The sequence below is a fragment of the Silene latifolia genome, chromosome 11 (genome assembly GCF_048544455.1).
Source record: "Silene latifolia isolate original U9 population chromosome 11, ASM4854445v1, whole genome shotgun sequence".
Lineage (NCBI taxonomy): Eukaryota > Viridiplantae > Streptophyta > Magnoliopsida > Caryophyllales > Caryophyllaceae > Silene > Silene latifolia.
The window spans coordinates 142,303,029-142,319,021 of record NC_133536.1 but is presented as its reverse complement, the minus strand read 5'-3'; the positions used below and the strand labels follow the sequence as shown (position 1 = coordinate 142,319,021).

The window sequence follows — 15,993 nt, the reverse complement described above, 5'->3', positions numbered from 1 at the left end:
CAACATTTGGGTCATTTGTTGTGAATTTTTGGTAGGAAAAGGGATAAGTCGGTACAACAATGGAGGAGGGCTCTTCAATCGGATTTAGTTGTTGGTTGATGATGTTCTTGGCAAGCTTGGAGACGTGGATAAGGTAGTGGCTTTGGCGAGTGGAAATTCGGCATATTTTCCCGGGCAAGAAAATCGAATTGGCATCCTTGATCATCCATTCATATCCTTGGGCGGAGTTATCATACTTTACCCAATGGAACTTGTGAATTAATGTGCTCATGTCAAGGAGGTTGCCACCTTTAACCAGTTTGTAGTTGTTGTTTTCATTGAATTTCGGGTTAAAGTGCTTGGCCAATCTCGTTATCAAGCCCCCGTTTACAATGAAAGCCGTCTTTTCTTTTCCCACTTTGATGTCCAACCATCTCTCAATCAACAATTGAAGGATATTATAGTCGTTCTTGGGTTTCCCATGGGCATTCATTTTAGAATCCAACTAGGTAAGGTCGAGTTTGGTCGTGTGGGTAGCTTCTTTTCTAGGAATCAAGGTGTTGGAAATGGACCTATGCCAATACCGTATACGTGAATGGTGGATATACAAGGCATTGCATTCTCTAAATGTAGTCAACTCCCTTCTGGCAATTGCCTTCCAAAGGGGCTTGGCATAAAAATTGTGGGGTTTCTTGTAGAAATCCCAAAGGTCACAAAGTCCAAATACATTTCCGAAATCATCCTTAATCATCCTCCGACTTTGGTTTTCAAGCAGAAATTCAACAGATTTTCGGGTCTTAATCTTATACTCCCTCAAAGAACTAATGAATTTCGAGGTGAGTGAGGAGTAAGTCAATTCATTCATCTCAAATATGGTAGATAATCCCATGGACCCGAAAAATGCCTTGGTTTGGTCAAGCACTCCCAATTTCTCCAAAGTATGTTGGCATACAAACTTAGTGGTAATAACATTCTTCTTAGCAAGAGATTCAAATGCAAGTCTATGCTCATTAGAAATAAAAGTTACCTCCGGATAATCCTTAAGTTGCTCAATCTCCGGTAAAGTAGTAGTAACTTCCTCAATGGCCTCAATGACCTCCCTTGCTTGCTCCCTAGCTTGTTGCACTACCACTAAAGCATTTGATGCTAGAACTTTTTGCCTTTTTGATATAGTTTGGGATTTTGTTGCTTTGGTGTTACCTTTTGTTCTTTCCATGATGATTACTCCTTGCAATTTGATGTCAACAAACCTTGAATAAGCTTGAATACTCTTGCTTTCTTCCTTCTCAATCAATTTGGGGTTTTTCGATTTTGCCTAAACCCTAGAAATTTTTTATTGATTTTGAGAAGATTTTGATGTTTAATTATCTAAAAGTTGACAAAGGAGTGATTTGAATTGGATTTGAGCAAGTTTGCAATTTATTTTGATGAATTAGGTTGAGTATTTTGTGATTTTAAATGATGGGTTTGATTGTTGTAGTGAGGGAATGTGTTTGTGTTTGTGAATGAAGAAATAGAAATGAGCATTGAAGGTTGAAAATCCCATGTTTATGTCTAATATCAGGTAGGGGACGCTTGATCTCTGTTAGGGACGGGCGGATTTCGCTTCAGATTTTTTTGTTTACTCCTTAGGGACGTCCGTCCTGGGAAGAGGACGCTCGAGCCGGCTTCTGGGCTCGTCTCAATATCAGCTCAGGCAGATTCCCTAACAGCTTTTTTTTCCCTTTGCTTAGCTCCAGTCTCCACGAGCTCAGGTCTGCTCGTGGGGATCCCATTCTCGTGACTTTGCTTCTTCATTTCCTATCCTTTCATCATTGATTTGCACTACAAAGGCTTGGTTAGCCTAGGCAATTGCTTCCTCACACTTGATCATCAAAACTACATATTTTAAACACATTAAAATTCCTCCCTCACTTGCTCTCATGTCACACAAATTCTTAAAACAAAGCATATAAGATGCAATATAAAAATTGAGTAATGTACAAATTAAATGGAATGCAAGTTAAGGGGTTAGAATATTTACAAATGGTGGTTTAGGGAGGACTCCACCAAACTCTCCTTCATTTAAGAGGTGTCAAGGGGGTAAAGCAAGGGCGTTGTTGATGTTGCTCAACGCCTTGTAGAAGTAATCAAAAGCTTGTTCATTCTCATGATAAGGGTCTTGCATAGACCTTGGCACATTGTTGTCTTCATTCATGTAGTTGTCCGAGTCAATGTTGTCATGACAAGGATCTAAAAAGCCTTGGTCTAGGGTCATAGCATTTCTAATGTAAGGATTAACATGTCCGTCAAATTCATGTCTTGTACGAGGATTAACTTGAGGAGGTAATTGTCCTTTTTGCCTTTGGGAACTTGAAGAGGCCAATTGGGACATTTGTGTCTCCAACATCTTGGTATGAGCAATGATATTGTTGATGGTAGTGTCTTTGGCTTGGCTATCTCTTTGCGTTTGAGCAAAAAACCCTTGTTGGCTCTTTTGCATTTGAAGAACCGCTTTTTGAACATCAAAAACTTGGTCATTGGATTGATTTTAAGAGGGTTGATTTTGGAATCCTTGATTTTGGTTGAAATAGGGTCTTTGAGTAGGATTTCTCATTGGAGGTGGGGGTGTATGTTGGTTGAGGATTTTGAATATTTTGGCTTTTGTATGAGAAGTTTGGGTGGAATTTGGTGTTTTATTTGTAAAAGTTGGAGTAAGGGGTGCCATTCTTATATGCTTGGAAAGCATTCACTTGCTCATTTGTGCCCCTACACTCTCATTGATCATGTTCCAAAGTTCCACAATTCTCACATACTCCATTTGGAATAGAAGATGTTGCCACCATGGCATTGACTTGTTGCTTGGATGATTGAGAAGCTTCATTCATATTGGCTATGACCTTGTCAAATTTCAAGTTCATTGTGTCAATATGGGAGCATAGTTGGGCACCCAAATCGACACTCAATTGTGTGACGGAGTCAACTTCATGTCTCCCTACCCTAGTAGCTTTTCTTAGCCTACTGTATTGAGAGTTAGGAATCGCCATATCTTCTATCTTTGCCCAAGTATGGTTGTCATCTACCTCGGTGAATCTTCCATTAGAACCCATGTTGAGCACATTCCTTGCATCTTCATACAACCCATTCCAAAATTGTTGGACTAGAAACCATTCGCTCAGACCATGATGAGGACAAGAGAGACATGTATCTTTGAATCTTTCCCATGCCTCATATAGAGACTCTTCATCTCTTTGCTTGAACCCGGTGATTTGGTATCTTAACATGCTGGTCTTCTCCGGAGGGTAGAACTTCTTGTAAAAGGTAAGTGCTAACTTCGTCCATGAATCAATTCCAAGAGTGGTCTTGTCTAGGCTCTTCAACTATTTTTTTGCGATTCCGATCAAGGAAAAAGAAAACAATACCCATCGAATTTGGTCTTGAGTTACCTCCGTTTGGGAAATGGCATCACAATAGTCACAAAAAGTCTCCATGTGTAGATGAGGATCCTCGCTACGCATCCTTCCAAATTGACTTCTCTCAACTAATTGTATGAATGCGGATTTGGCAATGAAATTACCGGTCAAGTGGGGTGGTGTTGGAGTACCATTAGGTAGGTTCTCTTCAGTTGGTACGGAATGAGATGAAAATTTAGGCATTGTAGGTTGATTTTGTGGTTGGTTTGGAATTGGGTTTTCCTCTCCTTGTCTTGCAAAAGGGTTGGTATACTCAACACTATCCGATTGGATGATACCAATGTCCACAAGTTCTCCAATACCCATAATTGTTGAAGTACCTCTAACGGTTTTTCGAATATTTTTCAAAGTTCTTTCAATCTCGGGATCAATAGGCAAGGGTTCGCCTTGTGATCTCCTAGACATGCAAAAAATCAAACAACTAGAAAACAATTAACACTATCTTGAGGAGTTTGACTTCCCCAAGGTTAAAAAAGACACAACTAAAAACAACAAATGATAACAATTTAATTGAACACCGTCCCCGGCTACGACGCCATTTTGATGAGGGCCATAATTGTCGTCTATTACTCCATAATCAAACTCTATTTATAATCTCAATAAACTACTCTTAGTAGAGTAGTAAGTAAAGGTCGTATCCCAAGGGACGGGTATTATATTGATTTATCGGTTGTAGAAAGCTATATCTTTGGTGTCACAATTTGGGTTGAGTTTGAGGTTTGAAATCTAAACTTCTTAACAAAGGAAATGTAAACAAATGAAAGTAAAGCAAAGCAAGCATATGGGGTTTATAAACAATTGATTAAAACACTAGGGTGTCATGGGTTCATAGGGGAATCATGTAGAGATCACATAAACAAGTTTCATAGATGCAAGAAATTTATTGTTGTAGTGGAATCGAGTTAATTTATATCTTACAATTCCTAGGAAGTTTTGGGTCTCGGAGTGGAGTCGGTCAAGACTTTACAACACCTACAAGTCGACTTAATTCTTCCTATTCAACTATATGCATGGTCTAACAAGCCTTGAGTTTGTTTATGTCTTACATGTATTGTTGAAAGGATAAGAGATTCATGCTAGGTTGTCAATCAAGAATTTCATCAAGCATAACATGTGCATAAGTTGAAACTACAACAAGCAAGCATTCATATGAACTTATTAAGTAAAGATATACCCCATGATTAATTTCCCTAATCCCCCATTAACCCTAGTTAAGGAACTACTCACTCATTATCATGGTGGACATGCTAACAATGGTGTCAATCATATTAACAAGTCTAAACATGATAAAAGAGTAAAACAATAAACAAAGATTAAGTAAAGAGTAGAGAAATTGTACCAACTTAGGATGATCAAATATAAAGCAAAGAATAATAGACGAAAACTTGATGAACGATGAAGGGTTGTCAATTCTCCAATAAACCCAAATAGTCTTCAAATTACCCAACTAGATCTAAGAACACTTGAATAATTAAGGAAAGATTAAGATGTGATTAAGATTGAATTGTGTAATTGGATTGTATTAATAAATTGGATTAATCTAAGATAACATGCTAATATGGTAACTAACTTGGTAAACAAACTCTAATACAATGAAGTATTTATACTAAGTACAAGTATTAGGGTAAGTAGGGGTTTAAATGACGATTAAGTCCTTAAAATGAAGATTAAGGCCTTGCAAGTCCTTCATGGAGACGCCCGACCTGCCCCTGTTGAATGCTCATGCTGTAAGGAAAAACGCCCGTCCTGCTCAAGGGACGTTCGGGCCGAGCTTGGGACACCCATCTCAAGGGTCAATTTGGCTTCTTCTTCAATTGGCTGCCTCATGATCCGTGGGGATTGTTGAGGAGCCGTGGGGGTCCTTCATCATTGCCCATACACTTGTTTTATTGACTTACGCCTTTAATATTGGTCTCCTCTTTGTTGCTTGGTCTTTAGATGCGATCCATTAAGCTGCGCTTTGCTCCATATAAGCAAGGTTAGCATTACCCTCCTACCAAGGACACAAAACCTCGTAGAATATGCAAAGTAGGAAGCTAAAGATAAGAAACGACCCTAATACATGCAAGAAAGCATAGGAACGAGGCTAGTTAGGGGACTAAAAGTGTGTAAATATGAGTCACATCAGAGGCCTTGCGGGAGGATGTTGGTACAAGGAGAAGGATGCCATGAGAGACTTGCTTTAGCCAATCTCACATGGCTCTCAAATTTGAGGGGGGATTGACCGTCAAGATATTAGATAAGCTCCCACCCGGAGAATTATCTAGTGTGAAAGAAGTTTATGCTAGGGTCGGAAACGTGGAGAGGCTTCTAGGCATGACCAAGGATGCTAAGAAAAGGTCCGAGGAGAAAAGAAAGACCGAAAGTGAAGGTGGGGGATATCAATCCAAGAAGTCTAACTTCAATCAAGCTAGGTCCTAATCAGGAGGAGTACCAACAAGTGGCTATGGAAGATCGGGTGGCTACGGAGGTTGAGCCGCGAGTGAAGGAGGAGGATTAAGGTGCTACAATTGTGGTGGCTTTAGCCATAAGAAAGTGGCGTGTACTAGCACCCAAAAAGGGCCCAACCGGAAATTCATTTGGAGTCCGGGTCAAAAACCGCTTCATTTTCTAAAAACCGTTTAAATGCCGAGTCGGAATATTCCGGAATGTTCTAGAATTCTATGGATATTTATTTCTAAAATTAAAATTAATATTTTAAGTAAATATCTTCCGTATTTTGTATTTTATGGAATAAGAAAGTGTAGATCTACCGAAATTCCATAATAAAACGCGGAAATTTTTCTTGCTGAAGAGGAAACCTTTGGGGAAAGGACGCAGCAGGTGCTGCGCCTCTTTCAAGGGTCGCAGTAGCTGATGCGCCTCTTCCCCAGCCCTCTTTTCACGCTTTTCAGAATATTTCCGTGATTTGTTTCCAAATCCGTGTCATTCCTAAACTCCTTCATGTGTTTAGTATAAATAGAGACCTTCAACCTCCATATTTGGCATGCGAGTGTTCCGCCCCTTCTTTCTCTGTCTTTGCATTCTAAACTACGTTATTGCTTTCGACGCCTACATGCTTGATCAATCGACCACGTAAGCTCAGATAATTCTGAGTCCAAGTCACGCTGCATAGACCGACCAATTTGACCAACTCCACTTTAATTAATCTAGTCAATTTACTAAATCCTTTAACAAGGGCACTTTCCACGCATATTCGATTCGAGCAATCACTAAACGATAACTTAAGTCAATATCGTTTCGTCAAACATGTAAGTCTGAGGGTGTAAATCCCGTTTATTTATTGTACTTTTATTTTGCATCAATTAATGTAAGGTTTATATCAAAAGCACGTTCAAAAACCGTCTTAAAATCAATCTTTTCAAACCGTTTTTCTAAAACAGCGGAGGTCTGACGTCGAGAAGAAACGCAGCAGCAGCTACACCTCTTCGAAGAGTCGTAGCATCTGTTGCGCCTCTTCCTGAGGCTGCTGTTGCTCCTGCTCTTCTTCTTCTTCCTCGACTTTCTGCAATTTCCCCTTTTCTCTTTTTTCTTTCGTTTTCTTTGTTTGTTTCAGTATATAAACATGTTTTTAACTAATCCTTTTAAAATTATAATGCATAATTCGACATAAATCCCTTATAATTCAATATTTGCGGGTTTTCGTCATCTATTCAAATCCGTATTTTAAAGGTTCCATTTTCTCCTATCGAGTTTTTAGAATTCGTCAATGGTACATAATTTTCCTCATTTGATTTCAGTTTACCAAATTTAATTCCGTTTTCAAGTCCAAAGTTTCGACCTTTATAAAACCCGATATCGTATAATAATAATTATGTAAATCGCCGTATTACTTTGTTTAAATTTGTTCTCTAATCAGACTTATGACGATATTAGTATACATAGCCATGCTAAAGCACTTCTATTTGAGTCTAATATTAACAATCGATCTTAAATTTACCAACGAATTATAACAATCCACGATTCTGACTTCACAGCCAGAACCCAACTCAAGAACTGACACAGGAAGTGCTGGGCCTCTTCCAGAGGACGCAGCAGATGCTGTGCTTGTTCTGGGTTGGCTTTTGTCCCTGAACTCTTTCTCGCTTTGACGTAGCTCCTAATTACGGTTTAAATCGACTATTATTCTTATTATCGCCTCTAATATGACGTATTTTCATACTTTTAATTCTAATTCTTATTTTCTTTTATTTTCTTTTTCGGAATCCCGTTTTTTGAGCGTGCTTTTGACGTAGATCAGATCAAGTATTGTAAATTTTTTAATTTTAATTATTGTTAATCATTTATCGTAATTATTATTATGTATGATTTATTTGTATGGCATTAACATGTAATTAATCTAACTTCCAACTTCGACCCAATTGTTTGCTGAAATACGTGTTAATCGACAAAGTCTAATTTCACATGCTAGGATTAATCTATGTTTGTTGCATTGCATGCATTACATCGACGACATATCAAATATGGACAATTTCCCTAATCATTAGTAGACGCCGCTATCGTGGCGGGCGGGATTAGGTGTTTGAATTAAAGAGCTTCCTAATACGTACCCTCACCCCTTACTCCAGTTATCTCTGGACATCCGTGTCCATTGGCATCTTCAACAGTCATTCTAGACATAGAATGCTAAGGGTAACGAGTTCTTAGTGTCTATGTCATTACTTTGTGTCTTGACATGGCACGAGGTATTCTAACGGTTTCCAATTTTTCCACAATAAATTGGTGACGACTCCACAAATGCAGGCTTATTCATCCTTTCACCAGTTTCATTGCCTCACCAATCGGTAACGGCCCATGACGTGCTTTGGAAAACCAAGGTTCCGTGGGAGAAGTGTCGTCGCCTTAAAACCAACGCGCGGGTGCGCGCGGTGATACCGTCGTGGAGTATCAAAAATAAAATTTATAATCCAAACTACTACTATAGATAGTGGCAGTCAAGGTCGAACCACAAGGAAGCAAGCAATTTAAAGTTGTCTAATTTAAGTCTAAAGTAACAGTTTTAGGGGGATTTGATTTCAATGATTCTATAACTAATGACACTAAAATTAAAACTAAACTAAAGCAATTAAATGAGCAACTAAAGAAAATAGATGAAATAAAATATTAAAAGGATGCTAAGATGGTCGGTTCACTGTAGTTTCGACGGCAGTATCCTAGGTAAGTCTGAAATAATCACGTAAGACGGGAAAATAGGAAGTCCTCTCGATCCATTCTTAACAGGTAGCATCTTTCGATCTAGCTACGGGTCCCTAAGTATCACTAGTACTGACTCTCGCCCTGAAAAGTGATTCTTAAAAGCCTAAATTTTACCTATCTTTCGATCTCAGTATAATTTAGTCGTTTCAATTGGTAGTATAATTCCCTCGCATATCTTTCGATCTAATGGGTCGGTCAATTACTAAGTATTCAACTAGTCGCGTGCACTCGATTTGTCAAATTAAGCAATTTAATCAATTAAAACGGAGCTGATCTTACGTGAGTTTCGATCGACCAACCGGATCGATCGATCGACCAAGGGTATCAGGTTTACGAAATCTACGCCGCCTACACTACAGGTCCCCTACATCTTAGCACGAAGGGTTTAGCTACTCATGATAGAATTTATAACAACAACGAAATTAACAATTAACGAAATTGGATGCATGATTAAATAAACTAAGCAAATAAGATGCATAAACGAAATAAGGCTTTGGGAAACTACTCTATGCAATCCTAATCTATGAATGAATAAAAGCAAACTGAAATTAAGGAATCAGAATTACCGAATGAAAGCAGGAAGAAGAATCCGAAAGCACGAACTTTATTGACGAAAATAAAGCTAATGGTATTGAATGTTTATTAACTAAATTCTAATCTATGAAATCTGATGCTAAAAACTTGATATTGAAAACCTAAAAATTCGATGATATAAAGCAGTAGGAAGGAGTTACGTTATATAGAAGTGTCACGTAAAACCCTTCTCCAAACCTAATTACAAATGGGCTTAGGTTAAAATCTTTTAATTCTCGTCTTTAATTTGCGTCAGAGTCGTTGTGTGGTCGATCGACCACTAGGACCAGTCGATCGACCAAGCTTCGCTGAACATTAGCTTCTGATCTGATTTAGGAATCGTGCTCTGGTCGATCGACTAAAGGAATCAGTCGATCGACTGCTTCAACAGGTAATTTACTCCAAAAGCCTCGTAAATTTGTCTTTCAGGCCTCGATATGCGCACCAAGTTTGCTTCCCGAGTCTTTACTTCACGTCAGGTCCTATGCCTAGTACTCGGGGACGGATTCGACTCTTTTTCCGCTGCATTCTTCCTATTTCTGCAATATTTCACAAAAACACGAAAGTAGACGGAAATAGGGAAAATAGTAGCATATACTACATAATTGAGCTCTGAAATGCGTGTAAAATAAGGTGTAAAACATCATATTTAGGACACGCATCAATTCACAAAAACACGAAAGTAGACAGAAATAGGGAAAATAGTAGCATATACTACATAATTGAGCTCTGAAATGCGTGTAAAATAAGGTGTAAAACATCATATTTAGGACACGCATCAAACTTCCCCAAACCAAACCCTTGCTTGTCCCCAAGCAAGAAGTAGACTCGATCTTAAAACCTAATGGAACGCGTTCATTCTCAGAGCTAAATGCAAATTGCAATGCCTAAACCAGTTTAATGCTAAAAATTAACAATCAATTAGTAATATGAATCATGCAAACGAGTTATGTAGTCGTTAAAAATTGTTGAACTTTAGACTATAAAGACTTATCATATTGGACTCTCACGGGTCGCTCAAATCACTCAATAAATACAGGTGAATATATGTAAAGATAGAAAGAAGTAATATTGTAATGACTCTCACCTAACTACGACCTATAAAAACATGCCTGCAGTCTAATATGATAATAATCTCTACAACCGTACATATGCATTCCAACCATTAAAGACCATTGACACATGCCGAGGATACAATTGGAATATGTGAGGCTATGGGTAAGAAGGGGCTAAGACGAATTTGGTAAAAACAACGTTATAAGCCAAGCCAGTAACTAAGGGAACCAAATTAATAAATCATTCCAACTTCTTGCTCAAGATTAAACGATAGAACTGATACGTGCATTTTATATAGTCTTTTTAGGCCTTTTCATGCACGATTTCCATGCTTTTATCGTAGTTTATGCTACGAAATGCCCCGAATATGCTACTTTGGTTTGTTTTGTCTTATTTGCAGGAATGAACCAGAAAGTAGTGAAATCAAGCCTTTTACCATCCGTTTAGCATGCATTTGGAGGAAGAGTGAATTTGGAGCGGGAATGTAGCTATTTTGAGATGCGCATAGGAGAAAGATAGCTAGGCAAGCAAAGGAAGAACTTCAAATTACTAGTGCCTATTTTGAAGAGCCATATCTCGAGTTCTACAACTGATATTTAGGTGATTCGAATTGGAGATGAAAGCTTGTCCACTTAGCTTTCCAACGCCACAGGAATCGCCCTATTTGCCCAAGTAACGAAGAAATGGCAGCCGTTTGAAGTTCAGTGCGCAAAGCAGGAAACTGTTGCTGGAAAGCACTCGATCGAGTAGTTGCATTTATATATTTACTCGATCGAGTAGATTTTCTACTCGATCGAGTGGTTTAAGCTCTAGTTTACTCGATCGAGTGGTTTTAAATCACTCGATCGAGTGGACTCTCTTATGGGCTTGGTCTTTTTAGTTTATTTCCGTCATTAGGTCAAATAAATCCTATTTTCTTATAAATAGGAGAGTTAGGACGTCAGTTTGAAGGGGCTTCTCCTCTCTGATTATTTCGAATACACTGTTACTTTTGTTCTTCCTTATTTCCGGACCATTAATTCAGTAATTTAATCTTTCCCATTACTCTTATTTAATGCTTACTTCTTCTCTCTTTATTATTTATGTTCTTTATTTAATTATGTTTAGCTAATTCCCTTAATATGTTAAGACTAGGGAAGCCGTGGTAGAAATATGTTAGGATTGACGTAATTAGATTAGTTTTGCGATAACAATTGTATTAAGCAATATAATTGTAATTAGGTTGAATGAATGCATGCAGGAGACCGATTTATTTAGTTACCCCCGATCTGGATCGAAAGATTGGAAGGGAAGGCTTGCTTAATTACAATAGTTGATACCTAATTAGGGCGAAAGCTAAGTTAGGGAGACCCTAGGGCGATTAGAGACCGAAAGGGTATAATCGTAGGTTTAAGGACCGAAAGGTGACGACCTCGCTCTTCTTATCAACAATTTAATCAACTCAGTTGACCCGATAGTGTAGCTGCCACGGTAGACCGATTCCTAGCATATTTCCCTCTTTTATCTGATTACCCTTGCATTTCTCCTTTATTCCCTCTTATTCATTTCCCTCTTGCCTTTAGCATCATTAGTTTAGTCAAAACAATCAAAACCCCCAACTGTGACATCAGACAGATAGAATAGACAAGTGAATAATGACCGCCTCCCTGTGGAGATCAACCCTACTTACCGCTGACTTCTGTTTGTAGTACTTAGGTATTCATTTTTGGTACTGAAACGACGGTATCAAATTTTGGCGCCGTTGCTGGGGAGGCAACTATTTATTTATTTGTTTAATTCTGTCTGTTTTTAGCCTCAGGGGATTTTTCCCTTGAGGCAGTTCTAATCTTTTTCTTTAGTGCTGTTTTGATAGACCTTACAGGTACTACCTAGACAGTTCTAGGTGAAAGATCGTCAAGGGGAAGGCTTGAGTACCTTTGACCCATCACCAATGTCCCATTATATGGCACAGCAGGTGATTTACTGCGGGAGATGTGGTTCTGCTGAGCACAATGCAGTCTTTTGCACGGCAGAAAATGACGAAGCTTACGCGTTCCATCAGCGCAGTCGAGTTAGTCAAGAAGCTGTAGTTGCGCCGCCACATCCACCCTATCAATGGCCACCGCAACAAGATCCTCCTGATATACAAGAAGAAAAAATTGCGGAGCTGAAATCTTTATTGGAGACACTTGTATCTCAAGTGCAAGAAAATGATAGGCGCACTTTTTCGCGACTTGATAAGCTCGAGACCGAAATTTGGATTAGCGGTGATATACAAGAGGAAGAGGTTGCGGAACTGAGGTCTTTAATGAAGACACTTGTATCCATGAGGCAAGAGAGTGATAGACGTATGGAAGCTCAATTCATTGAGCTGGAGTCATAAATTGCTCAGTTAGCAGCTGAGTCGGATAATTGGCAACCAGAAGAGGTGTACTTTACTGAGAGCGGTTTTTCCCATGAAGAAACCGTGTTGCCCAATGCTGAGGATGACTTTTATGACTCGGACGACGAGTTTCTATCATATTTCACTGCCCCACACGAGGATTTTAGCGCTGTACAGGAGGAATCACTCGATCGAGTGACAAATATTAGTCGATCGAGTGAATTTCCAGGAGATAGTGCTCGATCGAGTGATATTTCTACTCGATCGAGTGGAATTCAGGAGGAAAGTGGTCGATCGAGTAACAATTCTGATCGATCGACTGAGTTGGCCATTGGGAGCATTGATTCGTCATTTGGGTTTGTTTTGGATGACGATTTTGACGATGATAACGGATACGGTGAGTCTCCCTTATTCAAAGCCGAGTTAGATGCACTTGAGGCTGAGATTTACGGGACGAATTCCACTGAGGGTGACGGAAGGACAGCTGAGTCGGTATTTGCTCCTAGCACGGATGAGGTAACACAGTCCTTTGTCAGTGATTCCGTCGTTGAGAGCGACCAACTTGAGGTAGTAAGCGATAATTTTATTATTGTTTGTTTTAATAGTATATTGCCTCTTTTGATTCGTGCTTCTTCTTTTAATGCTATACCCCTCCCATGTGGACGCATAATTTAACGATTTTTCGCCGTGCTTATCATTTCAAGTTCGTTAATCTGAAACGGGACCTTATTTTATTGACAATTGCTCCCGCGCTCCTTTATTTGGTGGATAAATTTAGGAGCTCGCATAGGAAATTTGTTAGACTTAAACGGTTGTTTAATTTTATTTCCTATTTCTCTATTCCACTTTGGTGCTACTTACATTTTTGTGTAGCACATGCGCATATGTATGATCTCATGCTGCGCGCTTTGAGCTGTTTTGATTGTGATTAATTAGAGAGCCTCGAAGAAAAAGAAAGGTCGAGCTGGGACCTGTCTGAAGCTAGCGCTACCCGGGAGGCAACCCGGAGATTTTATTTTTCATTTTATTTCATTTCAGTTGTAATAAATGGTTTTCATGCCATAAAACTTTATCAGTTATGCTTGTTTTGTTAGTTTGCGGGCTATTTCTATTGCGTTTTGCAGGAAACACACTGAGGATCACTCGATCGAGTAGTTTTTCTAGTCGATCAAGCAGTTTTTCTACTCGATCGACCACCTGCAAAAAGATAAACTACTCGATCGACTGCCTTCCTTCTCGATCGAGCAGTTTTTGGATGCCCTTTCACGTGTTTGACTTGGATTAGCTTCTTGAGACGGTTTTCCGGGCCTTTAGCAACCTCCCATGTTCATGGTCGGTTTGGGGAGGTCCTTTATTCGTGCATCTTGTGAGTTTTTCCGTATTTACTCTCTTTCTGTTTCAGTTTGCATTTCCTTTCCATGTTTTGGTACAATGAGGGCATTGTACGGTTTGGTTTAGGGAGGTTATGCATCCATATCTGTGTCTGCATGTTGTTTTTATTGCATTTCTGTTATCACGTTTAATTTATGTATTGCATTGTTTTTTATTTTCATATAAAATTTAAAATCTCATAAAAATTGAAAATTTCAAAAATTTCACGTTTATTTTTGCATATAAGTTGAGTCGGAACGGTCGATTTCCATGATGAAATTGCACTGTATTTGTCTTTTTGCTTAAGCCTTGCATAAATTAATTATCTTATTAGCTATGTCTTATTGCATATCTACGAGTTTATGTTAAATTTAGCTGAACGAATAGACTTGACCTGAAAATTTTGGCAACCTACTTATAAATTCTAAGGATTAGAGCCTTATAAACTGGTGTCATTTATGACCAGTTTCATGTAGGATTGTGAGTAGTTAGTCCTTGCATAACATGTTCATCAATTTGCACATATATGAAATTCAATTGCTTTTTGTCGTCATACATTCGGGTTAGTGGTTGGTGTCACATGCAGGGAGGTGCTTACAATTTCCCTTTCTTTCATTTTTACCCATTTAACTCCACATTAGCCAAATTTGCCTGTTGACCCTTATCTACATCCAAATTTAGCCTGCCTTGTCAAGCTAGTATAATGTATGCTTTTGCGGTATATAATTTATTGTGCCAAGTTTGGTTTATATTGCATGATTTGGAGTTGGTAGAAAAGAAAAAAAAGGAGGATGAATTGAGGAAAAGGTTGATGAAAAAACACGTGAAAAAGAAAAAAAAAATGAAAAATGAAAAAGACAGAAAAAACGTGAAGAAAAAAAAAGAAGAAACCGAAAAAAATAGAAAGAAAAAGAAGAAAAAAGATGTTGTTTGATGACACGGTTTCTGCTCCTATGCTTTATTTACATTTATTGAGGAGTATTTTCAGTTCGGTTTGGTGAGTTTTGTGCCAATTGAAGGGCATATGCGCTTAATTCATAATTGAGTGAGAATGGATGTTGTTATATGGTTTTGTTTAGGTACTAGCTTGATCACCTATACCTCCACATTCCCATAAATGTTTTTCCTTTTCTTACCCATTGCCTCACTTTACCATATTTTTGTAAGCCGTCGGCTGTGACAGGACCTTGTTTGGTTGGAATGTATGTACTGTAACTAGAATTGTCTATCATATTAGTTGCATGCATGTTATGTGGGTCGTAGTCTAGGTGAGCGACTATTTTTCTTTCTCTCTTACATATATATGTTTACCCTTTGCTTCATGAGAGAAGAGTGACCCGTGAGAGTCCATTATTAAAGGTCTTGCAAGGTCGACGGTTCAGCTTTATTATAAACAGCTTACAACTCGTTTGCATTTGACTGTTTGCTATAAGTGTTAGTTGCTTGCATTAAATTGGTTTAAGTGGGCATTTGTAGCTTGCTCTGAGTTATCTTTTCCGTTCATTAGTTTGCATTTAGTTTACTCGAGGACGAGTAAAGGTTTGGTTTGGGGAGATTTGATACGTGCATTTTATATAGTCTTTTTAGGCCTTTTCATGCACGTATTTCCATGCTTTTATCGTAGTTTATGTTACGAAATGCACCGAATATGCTACTTTAGTTTGTTTTGTCTTATTTGCAGGAATGAACCAAAAAGTAGTGAAATCAAGCCTTTTACCGTCCGTTTAGCATGCATTTGGAGGAAGAGTGAATTTGGAGCGGGAATGTAGTTATTTTGAGATGCGCAAAGGAGAAAGATAGCTAGGCAAGCAAAGGAAGAACTTCAAATTGCTAGTGTCTACTTTGAAGAGCCATATCTCAAGTTCTACAATGGATATTCAGGCGATTCCAATTGGAGATGAAAGCTTGTCCTCTTAGCTTTCCAACGCCACCAGAATCGCCCTGTTTGCCCAAGTAACGAAGAAATGGCAGCCGTTTGAACGTCAGTGCGCAAAGCAGGAAACT

At 38.7% G+C, this 15,993-nt stretch overlaps 1 non-coding gene across 1 annotated transcript; it reads left to right on the top strand.

The window, feature by feature from the left end:
• The first annotated feature begins 3,135 nt into the window (after nucleotides 1–3,135).
• Nucleotides 3,136–3,242, top strand: LOC141615721 (small nucleolar RNA R71). The gene has a single exon (XR_012530124.1). It is a non-coding gene; the product is annotated as a small nucleolar RNA R71 (small nucleolar RNA).
• Nucleotides 3,243–15,993: the final 12,751 nt, after the last annotated feature.